Raw genomic sequence first — 16,062 nt, 5'->3', positions numbered from 1 at the left:
CCTTAACATACCCCATGATTTTGAGAATGGAGTGTTTTTCTTGAGAGAGGAAGAGGGCTATTGCATCCTTTAAATAGTCCAGCCCGTGCCTAGGAATTTCCGGTAGAAATAAATGCTTGGTCAAGATGCATTTATTTTTGCTGAGAAACAGTCAGAGAATCACCAACAAAATCTCAGACTATCTTTGAATACCTTTTATAGCTCTTGACTGTTTCTTTTCCAAAACAGCCGTTCCAGTGCATGGAGACCATTCCATATATGCAGTCAGACACGTTGCACGCGATGTCTTAACATTCCTGCATTCAGCCAGTATTCAACAAGACCTCTGTCATACCTCCAGTAGATACTTGACACCTAGCACTGCTACAGCCAACTTTTCACACTTCAGTTGATGGTTACTCCCCCTGTACCACACAGCTGTAGCCAACAGGCTTATTCTGGTTTATCAGACTTAGCCACATCACCCTTATAATTCCTAATGACTTTAAGATTCAGAAGGAATTAACAGCACTGTCCAGGGCAATGTCATGACATCCGGTCAGACATTCTTCTGCTCACTCAGCCTTGCTGCACATCACAGCATCCTGATAACTACCTAGTCATCTGGGAACACATAGACCACAAGCTTGGTGATTGCTTGCAGCACAAAGGCACAACTCCCCCTGTCATGGACAACCTACTCTCTTGGAGGTCACACATGATCATATCCAACACCCCAAGGTTGGACCTTCACATACTTCCTGATTCAAAGAGATTCCAGACCACTTGATGAAAGGAAAACATAAGACGCATCTTCATGTCTTCAAGAGCGCACCCTCTGTCCAACCCTCTTGGCTGAACACATCCACACTCTGTGTCAATTTCTCTTCTAACCAGAACAGAAGATCACTTCACAAGATGTTTGAACATCAGCTGAGACTTCCTTCACAGCATCACAAGGAGCACTATCTGATAGACTTCAGATATTACTGAGTCCTCAGCTTGGGCCAGAGGAACCCAGACATACATAGGGATATACACTCTCATCCCACTACCAGAGACAGTCTTCCATAGATAGCTCAGAACTCCTACCACAAGCTCCAAGGGATGAATGGGAACCACCTCCTTTTGTCTTCAACTTAATACTTTTCTGCCCAAAAGTAATTTGTCTTAGACTTTCCTCAAGAATAATCAGCTGCCTTATGTTGATTATCTTGATTCTTCGAACTCACTTCTGAGATAGACCAAATGCCACTGGTTGATTACCTCCTTCATGAATTCTCATATGACAAGGTCAAATGCTGCCTTTTGACCTTCCCAAGTTTATCAGACTTCTCCCAAAGATATTCTGACCTTTCAAGTGAGATTTGAACTTGAAGAGTCCAATCTACAACCCTGTAGATCCTTCTATCTCAAGTTGATGTGCCACTTCATCAACTAAGAATCTGATGCAGAACCGAATGTCACAACATTGTGCTTGACATCCAGCTGTTGAATTCAGCTCCTTCTTCTGCCACTTGAAAGAACTTCCTCCCTTCACAGAACAAGAGTTCAATGTTCTCATAGACTTGATTGTGGAACCAAGTTTGAGCAAACAACCTCCATCCTGTAGATTTGCAGTTAAGTCATCCAAGCTCACACCTAGATGAATCCCTGCTTCTTCTCCAAAGACATCAGACATTTTGATGTATGAGTCTTCAAAAGGAACAGTTAGAAACTATCCCTTCAGCTATGCCAAGGATTCCTCTTCCTAAAGCAAGGCTGTTTCCATGATGTCAAGACTGCTGCCACTTGTTCTTGACTTCACAGTATGCATAAGCTAATGCACTTCCTTACCTAGATCAGAAATAAACTGATCCAAGTAACCACCATCAAGACTATGATGTCTTCTTCTTCTTGTACATACCAAGGCTGAACATGTTTCTTGCCAGGAAACCTTTTCAGAGATCATATGCTTTTGCTGCCACCAAAGAGATAGATCACACGCCAGTGTACTGTCCTTCCTGTGATTCTGCACAGGGTCTTGAAGAAGTGATGTTCCAACATCTTTAAGAACATCAGTTATCTTGAGCTCCAAGGATAATCAATTAAACACTTGCACTTGGCACAAGTAGACATTGATCTTAAATCCTTTCCCAATTATCCTTTCAGATACTTCCACCATAAGAATACTTTGAAAATACTCTTCTAGTGTCAACATCTTCTGCTTGCAAGCACCTCAACAGTCTTGAGACTCTTTCCAGATTAGATTCACCCTTAGGAATGAGAGAGATGAATCCTTCCTTGCAAATGTGTCACACATCAACCAGAACCCATGTGACACAGGTCAACAGCCAACCTGACCCTAGGCTGACCACACGTGAGGGGGTTGACCAAAACTCCCCCTCAAATCAACAATCATGGAAACTCCACACCAATATCCATGCATTGTACACAAATGTCTCAACATGACATCCACCATCCCTTACCAGTGGCAACTAACTCCTCCAATCACACCAATCAGGCTTCAGCTGATCATAAGTACTTGTGAGACACACACCAGTCAATAGTAGGTATGCATTGCCAGAGCATATTACCTCAACCAACCTCTGAATCTTCATATTCTCACTCCTAGTAAGAACTGCCACTTCTGAACGTGGTGTTTGAATAACAAGATTCATGGTTCCAATCCCCTTAAATGATATCACAATCAGGTTACCCCATTATTGACTGCTAACATCCAGGAGGCTTGTCTTCCAACACATCATAGTACTTCAGGGACCAACAATCCAATCCTGATCAAATTGCAGGAAGATGCCTAACAGCAGGAGATTGCACAATGTCACATCTCAACCAGCTCAACTTCTAGGGATGACCTTCTTGAGCACACACCCAGTTGACCCTGCTCTTGTCAACTTAGCACACACAGATGTCTCCTCTTCCAGGTCAGGAGTAGGTTCCAAACAGAATTATCCCTTTGTTTGACCCCTAATACATCTGCTCTTCAACCAGTAGCTGCATACTTGTTGAACAACATGTTCTAACATCACATAGAACATTGGTTCCACCTCCTTGGAACAAACCTTCCTTGAAGGTCTTCAAGGTCTTCATATACACTACTCAAGAGAGTAAGAGAATCAGTAATTAAGTGACTCTTACCATCCTGAAGTGAGAACGTCATGATGAGTGGACTTGAGGAGACTCAAGTATCTTTGACATCTTCAGTAGATTATGATGAGATCTTGAACACAGCAGCCTTTCATCCACATGAGGGGAAACTACATCAGAGTTTGAGTTCTGCCAGGTATTATGCAGCGGAAATCATAATACAACTCAACCTGTGAACACACACTTCACCAGATTGGCCTCCAAGACCATACCAGGTTTGAATGTGATTAAGTACTGGCACAGCTGTCTCACACTCAGGCCAATTGCCAATCTCCAGAGACAGGAACACACCATTCCTGTCATGAACAGTCCATCCACCTACTTCAAGGGACCATTCAGGGAATTGCAGAACCTTACACAGGGTCCAGCTTCAGTACTAACATAACTCCTTGCCAGCTACCAGAAAGTATCACCCATGGATCTCATCCAGAGACAGAACAGGATGCCTGCTCTGATACCAATTGAAATTCTGGTGTAGTCAGTATTCAGATGTTCTACTTCAAGTCATGACATCTGATCTAACATTGTACTTATTACAGCAAGACAGTTATTACACTCTGTACTATTGTGCACCTTTTCACAGTGTCACAACCTCTCCTTCTATGTCATCCTATAGAGGAGGAACACTTTGTTATGGGCACCATAACATTCACCACTGTTGTTTTCCTGCACAGTTGCCATCATGATGTCTCAATCCTGTTTTGAACATCATCTGTTACATGGTTCCAGTTTGTTGGTCATGTACTTGTATTTCCTAGATTAAAGGTTGTAACAAGTTAAACTAATCTCCACTTATTAAGGAGCTAACAAATAGATTATTTGTTAGGTTCATTAATTGTAGCTTAGTTGTTAGTTTCCTAGATTTTAGAACAGCTGGTGGATTCCTGAAGAATAGCCTGAGAAAAATCCTGAAACAGATAAACTAACCATCCAACAATATAGCATATGCTGTCAGGAATGAATGTCACAACATTCCGTCTGACATCCAAGCCCAGAACCATATGCTCAGTCTGTTTAGTTCCTGAACACAGACTGCTAAATTTGCTGTACTGTAAAAGACCAACCAGTCTCTACTTCAGTATCAGCTTACTGGAAGAACTGTCAAGACATCCAGTTTGACAGTTTCCCACAGCTCTTTTGGCCTTGTCTGATATGCTTTTGAAAACCAGACTTCACTACATACTGAACTGAATTCATCAGCTTATTAAACAGTATGTGCTGTTGTTGATGAATGTCAAAACATTCTGATTGACATTCCAACAGAAGGCTATGTATCAGGTTTGTTATTAACTTGATTGGCAGAATGTAACACAACCTGAATTATGGCAGACATGATTATAACATGCAGAGGTAAACAAACACAGGAAATTGTTAACCCAGTTCAGTCCAACATGACCTACATCTGGGGGCTACCAAGCCAGGAAGAAGATCCACTATTAGTAGTATCAATTCAGAGTTAAACTCCCCCGTTTACAACTCCTCACTTAATCCTTACCCAATGCAATCTATACCTAGGAACTCCTAGATAGAAACCTCCAGTTTCCATTCCTATCACTACAAATACAATGTAATGTGCAAACACCTTGAACTTGCTTCACAGCTTCATTCAAGAACATAATTACTCTTGCCTACAGGCTTTGAGTAACAAACACTCTCAGGTTTACCACTGAGAAACACATGGTAACCTTCCCACAGATTGGGAGGTTTACCTTACACACACCCCTAAAAATTCATTCTAAGAGGCTTACAAAAACTAGATTACAATCAGCTATTTATAACCTAATCACCCAACTGGATTTGGGCCTTCAGAAAGCTGCAGCAGACTTGTTCTTTGCTGTTACAACTTCAGCAGAAAAATTCTGCTAAAAACAAGGTCTTCAAGTTCCTAATCTCTCTCCATGTATATCTCCATATTTTGAGCCTATATATATTCTGAATTAGTCTTCAAGTCCTCCACAAGGGAGTTAGGATATTCACCAGATATCCTTGCTGATCCCTTGACATATACTGAATTAATTAATTCAGTTTCCTACCCATGTGCGATGTCACAGACCTGATGTCGTGACATCGTACATGACATGTTGGTCCAGATGTTGAATTTCTTCAACCCAACATATTAAAACAACAGAGATGATTACATTATTTGTTTTCTAAAATTAATGCCAATCCTAAGGAATCAACATGAACCAAGAGTTGTTTGTCTCGTCGACGAACATTTTATTCATTTCTTTTTTGCCAATATGCCTGTTTACTCTTTGGTTCAAAGGTCATTTACCTTTATGGGTTCCCATGCTACCATTGTCTTTTGGTGAAAGTTATACTTTTCACCACTTACATCAAATATATCTTTTCTTTGTTTTTGTAGTTCCACGAACTACGGAGCTCTGATTTTCTCATTGCACGATGAGAATACGTAGGCACAAGACTTCGAACCTTTGGCAGTGCATGACTGTTTATTTATGATGTGCATGTAATGAAGTATTGGATAACAATGTAAGGTTGAAAGATAGATTTCGACTCGTCGGTATCAATATCGGATAACTAGAAAGAAATAACTTCCAATTCACCAATGCTATTGGGGAAAATCCTGCTGGCTGAGGACCACCATTTGACTCCACTTGGGGACAAACAATGTATGGCCTTCTTGAGTAGTAGTTGACATGGAATTGTACGACAAGTGTTTTATTGTAGACTACTGACAGTCCACTGGGATATTTTCCACAATCAAAGCAATGCATAAAGTTTTTTTATTTTGATTTAGCTTTTTATTATTCTCAAAGTTTTATGGCATTATGCAATCAAGATTGGCAGTTATTTTTGTAAAAAAAATATGCGAAAAATAAAAGATGAGAATTTACTGAATAACGACCGATATTAAAAGTTTTTTTAGCACAAGTTCACCGGCTTGGAATGAGCGAGGAAGAACCTTCTTATTAAAATATCTCTTGAGGTGTCTTTGGTACAACTGACCATGGAAAACAACCTTTAAGCGCTTTTCTTCAATAAGATTCAGCTGATAAAATCTGGACTGAACCCACTCGGTTTCATCGAGGTGTGCTTCCATGATAACCCTTAGAGAGGGAATTTCAACTTCGATAGGAAAAACAACCTCCATTCCATATACTAGCGAATAAGGATTTTCCCCAGTAGAAGTACGTATTGAAGTTCTGTAGCCATGTAGAGCAAATGAGAGCATCTCATGCTAATCATTGTAGGTCTTGACCATCTTCTGGATGATTCTGTTGATATTTTTGTTAGCTGCTTCCACGACACCATTCATCTTGGGCCGGTATGGTGAAAAGTTGTTATGCTCAATCTTAAACTCTTGACACAACTCACTGATCATCTTATTGTTCAGGTTACTGGCATTGTCAGTAATAATCTTGCTAGGACAACATAGCGACAAATGATCTCTTTCTTGATAAATCTTGTAACCACTTATCTTGTGACGCTCATGTAGGAAGTAACTTCCACCCATTTCTTAAAGTAGTCAATGGCAACAAGAATGAAACGATGATCGTTAGAAGCTTTCGACTCGGTCATTCCAATCATGTCAATGCCCTACATAGAGAAAGGCCAATGAGAAGTCAGGATGTTCAATGATGTTGAAGGAACATGGATTTTGTCACCAAAGATTTGGCACTTGTGACACCTCTTGAAGAAGTTGTAACAATTCACCTCCATTATTGTCCAATAGTATCCAACTCGAAGAGTCTTCTTAGCCATAGCAGGCCTCTTAGCATGTACACCGTTGCAACCTTCATGTATGGATTTTATGATTATGCTCGCTTCGTGTCTATCCATGCATCTGAGCAGCACATAATCATAATTCCTTTTGTACAAAACATCCCCATTCAAGAAAAACTTAGAGGTTAAGTCTCAGAGCTTTCTTATCTGTTATGGATTCTTTCTCGGGATATTCCTGTCCTTCCATATATATTTTGGTGTCATAGAACCAAGGCTTATCTTCATATTCAACCTCTATAGCTAGACAATGTGTTGGTTCGTGGTCAATATGGATAGGTGGTGCTTCATTTCTCAACTTAACTTTAAACATGGATGAAAGAGTTGTAAGAGCATCAACCAACTGATTCTCTTCCCTCAGAATGTAATGAAAAGTGAGTTCATCAAAATAGGGAATCAACTTTATGATGTGTTATATGTACGGAACCAACTTCTTATCCTGAGTTTCCTAATCTCCTTGGACTTGACTAATTACCAAAGTAGAATTACCAAATACTTCAAGAATCTTAATTCTTAGGTCGATAGTTGCTTCAATACCATAAATGCACGCTTCATATTCTGCCATATCATTTGTACAATCAAAACAAAGTCTGACAGTGAACGAAATATGAAAACCAGTCAGAGATGTAATAACTGCCCATATTCCATGGCATTTAGCATTAGAGGAACCATCGAACACGAGTGTCCGTCGCACTCATGGTTTGGGTCCTTCGTCTGGGCCGAGAACATTGCAGTCTATGATGAACATGATGTCCTCATCAGAAAAGTCAAACTTGATAGGCTGGTAACCCTCCACGGGTTGATGGGTCAGGTAGTCAGACAAGACACTCCGCTTGATGGATTTCTGAGTCACATATTGAATATCATACTCGGTTAGCAGCATTTGCCACTGGGCAATCCTTCCGCTGATATCGGGCTTCTTAAAAATATACTTGATTGGATCCATTTTGGATATCAACAAAGTAGTGTGGCAAATCATATACTGTCTCAGGCGTCGAGTTACCCAATCCAAAGCATAATAAGTATTATCTAACAGTGAGTATCTGGTCTCACAATCAGTAAACTTCTTACTCAAGTAATATATTACATGTTCTTTACGGCCCATGTCGTCGTGCTGACCCAAAACATAACCCATTGATTCATCTAGCACATTGAGACACATGATTAAAGGCCTACCATGAACTAGTGGCTTCAGGATCGGTGGTTCTTGCAAATAATTGTTTATCTTGTCAAAGGCTTCTTGACAATTATCATTCCACACAACTGCTTTATCTTTTCTTAACAACTTAAATATTGGTTCACATGTAGCTGTTAAATGCAAGATGAACCAAAATATGTAATTAAGCCATCCAAGGAAATCTTAGACCTCTTTCTTGGTTCTGGGAGCTAACATGTCTTGAATGGCTCGTACTTTGTCTGGATCAACCTCAATACCTCTTTGACTCACTATGAACCCCAACAGCTTGCCGGAACAGACCCCAAAGATGCACTTAGCAGGATTCAACCTTAGCTAGAATTTTCGGAGTTTGGAAAATAACTTCCTTAAACGGTCCAAGTGGTCATCCTTAGTCTTGGACTTAACAATAATATCATAAACATGCACTTCAATCTCCTTGTGGATCATGTCGTGGAAAAGAGTCACCATCGTGCGTTGATATGCTGCTCTTGCATTTTTCAAACCAAAAGCATTGAATTTATAATAGTAAGTCCCCTAGGGTGTGATGAAATTTGTTTTCTCCATGTCGGTTGGAGCCACCTTTATTTGATTATACCCTGAGAAACCGTCCATGAAAGAAAAGAATGAGTGTTGAACAATGTTATATATCAAAACATTAATATGTGGCAAAGGAAAGTCATCCATTGGGCTGGATTTGTTGAGATCACGATAGTCTACACACATCTGAACCTTCCCATCCTTCTTCGGACCCGAAACAACATTGGCAACCCACTGAGGATACTCTACGATAGTTAGGAGACCAACATCAAATTGTTTATTAACTTCTTCTTTGATCTTCAGAGCCATGTCAGGTCGGGTTCTACGAAGTTTCTGCGTTACCGAAGGGCACTCAGGCTTGAGTGGCAGGCAATATTCAACAATGTTGGTATCCAAGCCTGACATATCTTGATAAGACCATCCAAAAATATCAACATACTCACAAAGTAACTCTACCAACTCATGGTGTACATGCTCAGCAAGGGATGCCACAATATTGACCTCTCTTCTGATTTCTTCAGAGCCCAGATTGATCAATTCCAATTGTTCTTGGTGCGGTTGAATTTCTTTTTCCTCATGCTCAAAAAGTTTTGCAAGCTCAAGCATCACTTCATAATCTTCCTCACCGTTGTCTTTGGCTTGGTTAATTGGAAACCCATATCTACAACGAACTTCAGTGGAATCATTTATTCTGCATGTAATGAGTTTATTCTTAGAATATGATTTTTTTTTTGAAAAAGATGTAAAAATAAAGAAAAAGAAACTTTGCCATTTATTTTTAAGTGAAAAGTAAAAGAAAGAAAATGGATCATGATTTTGAGTATAAAAGATGCCTTTCATTGATTGAATACTACTTTAAAAACATGAGAGGCCCTTACAAGCTGACCACATGCCTCGGGCGAAGGCAAAGGTCAAGAAAAATACAAAATACATTACATTTCTTTTGAGAACACCACAGGAACCACAATAGACGTCCAATTATCAAGCTGAAATCTCTGAGGACACTTGTGAATGAGTCCGAAAACTGCACGTTGACTGGAGTTTTCTCCCTCCACTACTGCTACAGAAGAATCCCATAGGCAGCCTGCACTGTTGAATTTTATTGGGTTGAACCCCCTACCTCTCCTTGAAGATGGGTGACGGGAAGTAGGACGATAATCAAGCCTATAACGATCATGATTCTCAGAGACTCTCACAATTTGGCCCGACCTAGGAAGAGGACCATTCTCCAAAGTCTGCTTGGCGCTCTTGGTTGATGACAAAACTAAGGTTGTTGATTGGCTTTGATTGGTAGAGTCGATGCTAACTTCTTCAAAATCTAAACCTTGGAACGGAACCTCAGCTATTCCCTCATCGGTTTCCACATATCTGAAGGAAGACAACTCACTGATTATGGTATCCTCTTCACATAAACTATAACAAGCTTATCCTTGAACAAGAACTTCAGCTTTCGGTGCAGAGTGGAAGTGACGACGCCCGCTACATGGATCCATGGCCTCCCTAATAAGAAACTATAGGCATGATGGATATCCATGAATTGGAAGGTGGCAATAAATTGGTGGGGACCCACGCATATTGGTAAATCAACTTCCCCAATAACTTCTCTCTGAGGTCCATCAAAGGCACGAACAATCAAAACGCTTGCTCTCATCTCTGGTCCCTTATATTGCAGTTTCCTTAATGTGCTTTTAGGAAAGACATTAAGTAAAAATCCATTTTCAACTAGGACCCTTGAGATTAGAGTATCTATACAAGTTACAGAAGTATGCAGGGCTTTGTTATGATTATGCCCTTCAACTGTCAATTTGGCCTCATTGAAACCCAAGTACCTCCTCGCATTGGCTACCACATTATCGAACTGATCCATAGAACTATCTTGCATTACATGAGCCGTGTTGAGCACCTTTAGAAGAGCCTTTACATGAGCCTCTGAGCTAAGCAATAAGGACAAGATTGATATCTTTGAGGGAGTTTGACCCGGCTGGTCGACAATCTTGAAATCATTGCGTTTGATCAATTTTAAGAACTCCTGCCATTCTTCAGCAGAAATGATCTTATCATTTGCTCTTTCTCATTGATTACCTATTTCCCTTTCGAATTTGCTACCTATGCAGAATTATCCCTTTTTGAAGAATCAGGTGTCTCAACCAGAGTGGTAGGAACACCAATAAATTCCCCCACCTGAGGCAAAAAAACTGTTGTAGGAACCACTGTTGGAGCATATTTTGGTGTGAACACTCGATTGTTGCGGGTCATCCCTCTTGGACTGGATATGTTGACTATCTCTGCACTAGGAACTTGAACTTCTTTCCCACCAACTGATATTGTTTCCTTATACCTCCACGACACGGCCTTGGAATTTTGATACGGAAATGGTGAAGGAACATGGAATACAATGGGCTGAACCTTCTTGATCGGAGCTTCAACTTGTTTCTTACGGTAAATAATTTCAATAGGCTCGATTATTGAAACTTACCCATACCTCTGTTTTTGGAAAATTGCAAGACACCCCGATCCGTTAAATCTTGGATGTAATCCTTGAGTTCTTCGCATCTTTCAGGCTCAGTCTCGCATACTTCATAATTATCGTGCACACCTGCCAGTGCATTATGCTTATGCATACTCTTAGAGATGACCGACCACGGGGTCCTCACATCCTTAACCAAATGGATCACTTCTGAACTATCCTCCTCGATAATAGAATTCACCATTTAATTACCATGATTCGACAAAGGATTCACCTTAACATTCGGTTTTTCTTCGATGAAGGACAAAATGTTTGGATCAATGAGGTCTTGTACCTTGTTCTTAAGCACATAGAAATCTTCAAATGTATGCCCGATATATCCTGCGTGGAATGCATAAGATGCATTAGGGTTATGATGTGGGCCAAAGGGATATACTGTTGGTGAAATTTTCTTAAGAGAAATTTCCCCTATGTGCACAAGATAAGGATGTAATTTAGAATATGGTACTGGAATCTTAGTATACTGAGAAGGCCTCTAGTTCAGATTCTTCCCTTAATTACCTTGACGGTTCTGATTAGGGTCTCTATTATTTGTATTCTTCCTTTGGAGAGCTTGTCCCTGAGGTTGTTGCTGCTGTCGTTGTTATTGTTGTTGTTGCGGTTGGTACTGAAATGCTTGTTGGAGTTGTGCTACTGCCACATATGGATATGGATAATACGGTGGAGGAACCATGGGAACTTGATACTTCAGAACACTAGTTGTCATTGTGTTTGTCTCTCCTTATTTTTTCTTGGTAAATCCACCATAAGGTCTTCGACTTGCAGACAATTGACTACTACCACCAGCGATCTTTCCTGTTTTTCAGCCCGCTCTCAATCCTTTCTCCAATTATAACTATGTCAACAAAGTTGGAAGACGAACTCCCAACCATTTTCTCATAATATATACTTTGAAGTGTTCCCATGGAAATGTCTACTAGTTCGGTGTCTGTTAAGGTCGACCTTACCCTTAAAGCCATTTCACGCCATCTCTGCGCATATTCTTTAAAAATTTCGTTTGTCCTCTGAGCTTGGTTCTGAATTTGAAGTCTGGTGGGTGCCATGTCCATGCTGTACTTGTATTGGTTCAAAAAGGAATCAAATATATCCTTCCAAGTCCGTATCTTTCCTGAATCTAAACCCATATACTAGTATAAAGATGCCCCAAACAGGCTATCTTGGAAACATTGGATTAACAACTCGTCGTTGTTTATGTAAGAAGCCATCTTCCGACAGTACATGGTGATGTGACTACGCAGACAACTTAACCTTTATACTTGGGAAGCTCGAGCACTTTAAACTTTTAAGGAAATACTACATTGGGCACCAAGCACAAATCTCTGGTGTATAGACCAAGAGCAGAGAAACCTTCCATGGCACGGATTCACTCCTCCATCAGCTGATATTCATTAGGCCTAAGTGGATTAATCATAGGTACCCTCTGAGTAGAAATAATAGGAGGGGGTTGCGCAATGCTCTGAGCAGGCATAAGAGGCATAAACTGAGGAAACATTTGATGCATCAAAGATGGATTCCAATTCGGGGAAGATAGAGTGTCATCTTGAGTGATCTTCCCCTAGGTTTCACATTCGGAGAAAGAGGCGCCCCAAAATGGGCATATTGGAGTGCAGGGTTATTGGAAAATGATGGAATCATAGTAGCATAAGCGTATGGGTTTGGCTGGACAGGTGCAACGGTGATGCGGAAGTTGAGGTGAGGACCCCTATATTCAGGTTCCCTATTCATTAGTATCATCAACAACATGTGTCTCTTCTATTTCGACCCCTTGAGCAGAATATGGATTATGCATCCCCCACGAGAAAGCAACCGAATTCATAGTAGTATGAGCAACAACAAAAGGCTGGTACGACATGAATGGTTTCCCAGTAGCAAACTGAGGGTTATAACCATTGGGCATGCCCCATGGGTAAGCAACAGCGAGCCTACTGGGACCAACATGAGCCAAAGGTTGGTTAGCAGTAGCAGATGGAACAATTGAATCAACATGATCCATCACAACCAGAGTTGTGTCAGCAATAAAAGTCACTTGAGTAGCATCAACTTGATTAATAACAACAACATTGTCTCTCTGAGTCTGTAGATGTTCCAAAATGGTACCCACCTATCCTGAAAAAGAGCTAGAGCCTCCCTTGTTGCAGTGTTCTCTTGTTCGAAGTCAGACATAATTCTCATTTTGTTTAATCTGGTGAAGTGCCAATGAGTCTTCGTCTTTCTGGAGAAGAGGAGGACAAATATAAGCATTTTGTATTTTTGGTTTTCAGGATAAAAATATATGTATGAATAAATGAATGATATGTATGCAAAAAAATTAATTTTCCATGAAACCATCAATTGTAAAATAGTCATTCAATTACAGAAACAACACAAATAGGATTATGAATCTTCTTTCATTCAAATAGCTGAAAATCATTAATTAATACAACTCAGAAGTCTGCTCAATGAGCTACAATAAATTGGCATCCAAATACAAAGCAATAGATAACACTGAACAAAGTGAGCTATGAGATATGACTAGATCCCTCCAACAGCTTCTGCAACACAACCTCATTCTGATCTAAAAGAACCCTGCAGGTGACGACTATTTCTCTCCCAATGCGTGGCTTCTTGTTGAAGTTGATCATTCTCTTTATGACTTTGGTGTGCTTAACCATTCAACTCTCGAATCTCCTTAAATTGTTGGTCAAGTTTTGTATGGTGTTGGGATAAAGAAACATCTAACTTCTTAGTACGTTTCTTTTCTTCCTTTAGCTCCTTCTTGCAACTCTTCAATTGTTCATGAAACTTCTTAAGCTGATTTTGGCAGTTGATCTCCCTTTTGCAAAGCTTAATAATGGGTGTCAGCGAGCTATTTCTTATTGATGAACAAGCTATCAATAGTCCCCTTCAAAGCATCACCTACTTTTATCCTCTTGAACTGCTCTTCTTAGGTTTCCTCTACCGCTTGGGATGCCATGACCCTTTTCTGGTTGAGGTTAAACTTCGTGTCTTCCTTCTCTCTAGTAAGCCTACCAAGATTAGATCGGAGATCAGCGTTCTCTTTCTCTAATTTCTTGATAGTCTTCTTAAGAACATCCTCCTCAGGAATAATATCAACACAAGACTTGGGTTCCTTAAAACTCATGGAAGGTTCCCATGGATATGAGAGCTTGATACTCTTGGCTATAGATCTTACCCAATCTGTATATGACTCTATGATGGTGCAGTTTTGTTTGCCCAATTCTTTCTTCCTTATACGATGAACTTTTCCCCAAGCTCGATGTATCCTCTTCATAATATATGCATCCTCAACCCCTTCAACTATAAGAACTTCCTCTATCAGCCTGGCTTCGGGCTCTTCCTTAAACTAATAACCCAACTGACGAAGTGAGAGAACATGATTGTAATTGATGACTCCACCTTTAGCACTAACAAGAGGAACATTCAGGAAATCCCCACAGTTGTAAATAAGCTCTACCTCATCATAGTCACGACAATACTAAACAACATCCTCAGAATCCAAAGACATTAACCTCTGGGACCACTTCAAAGCTCCGATGTTGTCTACAAAAGGTCTTCTTCTTGGTAAGTGAGTCAAAATCCACTTGTAGAGTAAAGGAATGCAACAATTAATTGTCCCACCTCTTTTATGATTTCTCCAATGGAAAGAAAATAAAACATCAGCTAAGAGCATAGGCACCAGATTTCTGGAGGTGAAAATAGTAACAACAATTTTGTCAGTGAACCCCTCAATATTTGGAAAGAGTACCAAACCATAAATAAGGAGAGCAACCACATCATAAAAGGCATCCCAACTCCCACTACTAGCAAACAAATTGGCCTTCTCAAAAAGAAAATTTGAAGTAAGACCCCTGACGTTTCCCTCTGTAGGAAGGTTAGATTCAACCAGATTCTTCTCAAGATGAAGAGCTTGAACTACCAAAGCAACCTCTATAAATCCAATAGCACCCATGTAAGGAATATGATCTCTAATTGGGATATGTACAATATGAGCAAACTCCTATAGAGTATGAGCTAAGAGAAAATCCTGGAACGTGAAATAATGAAACATGGGATCATAGAATTAGGCAAAAGTAAGGATCAACCATGGATCTATCTTAGTCATCAGAACCCCCAACAGATTACCATAATCCCTCTTGAAGACATCCTTCTGCTCACCAATCAATAGGGAACCCAACTTCTTAAACTCCTCAAACTTGGACTCTCTAAGTTTGTATTGATATGTATTCCTTAGGTCAAATTTCTCCATAACTGAATGAACTACCTCAAGTGATAGACTGATGGTCTTCTGAAAAATGCTAAAAATTAATATGATGTAATGATGATGCAAGTATCATGGATTCACAAGGGCCACATATTCTAGATAAACGGCAAAACACTACTCTGCACAGGTTCAAAAGTCTGACGTCACATGAGAATAAAGGAAGGTAGGGTCTTGGTTTCCTACAAAAGGACCCAATATCCCACTCATAGGTGTGGACTATTCTTCAAAGGTAACCCTAAAAGGTCCCTAGAGTCATGGATCCCTATTGAGAAACCATTTCCTGAAATGAATGACTCGTCTAACAATGATGCTCTCACAAGGATCTACTCTAGGTATGACATCTTATGTCAACCATAAACGAGGACTAACTCCAAGAAAACAAACAAAATTAGGCCTGACTCTCTCTAGCAACTAAGAAAATTCTCCAGCAGAGTCGCCAGCTGAAGCTAGCTAAAATATGCCCACCGAACGCATCGTACGCTCGAAGGTATAACAGATTTGCCACCGAACTTTATTCATTCCAAAAGATAGGGAAGGGAAAATATCGATAAAACACAAGGGAAAAATAAACAGAGAAACGGGTACGGGAGTTGGTTATGCAAGGGGAAGATATTAACACCCCTCACATCCATGGTACTCCATGGAAACAATTTTGAATGCTCTTGCTCGGATGGGTGTTGTAATCTCCAT

Source organism: Lathyrus oleraceus, chromosome 1 (genome assembly GCF_024323335.1).
Source record: "Lathyrus oleraceus cultivar Zhongwan6 chromosome 1, CAAS_Psat_ZW6_1.0, whole genome shotgun sequence".
NCBI lineage: Eukaryota > Viridiplantae > Streptophyta > Magnoliopsida > Fabales > Fabaceae > Lathyrus > Lathyrus oleraceus.
This window is presented reverse-complemented; position numbering follows the sequence as displayed.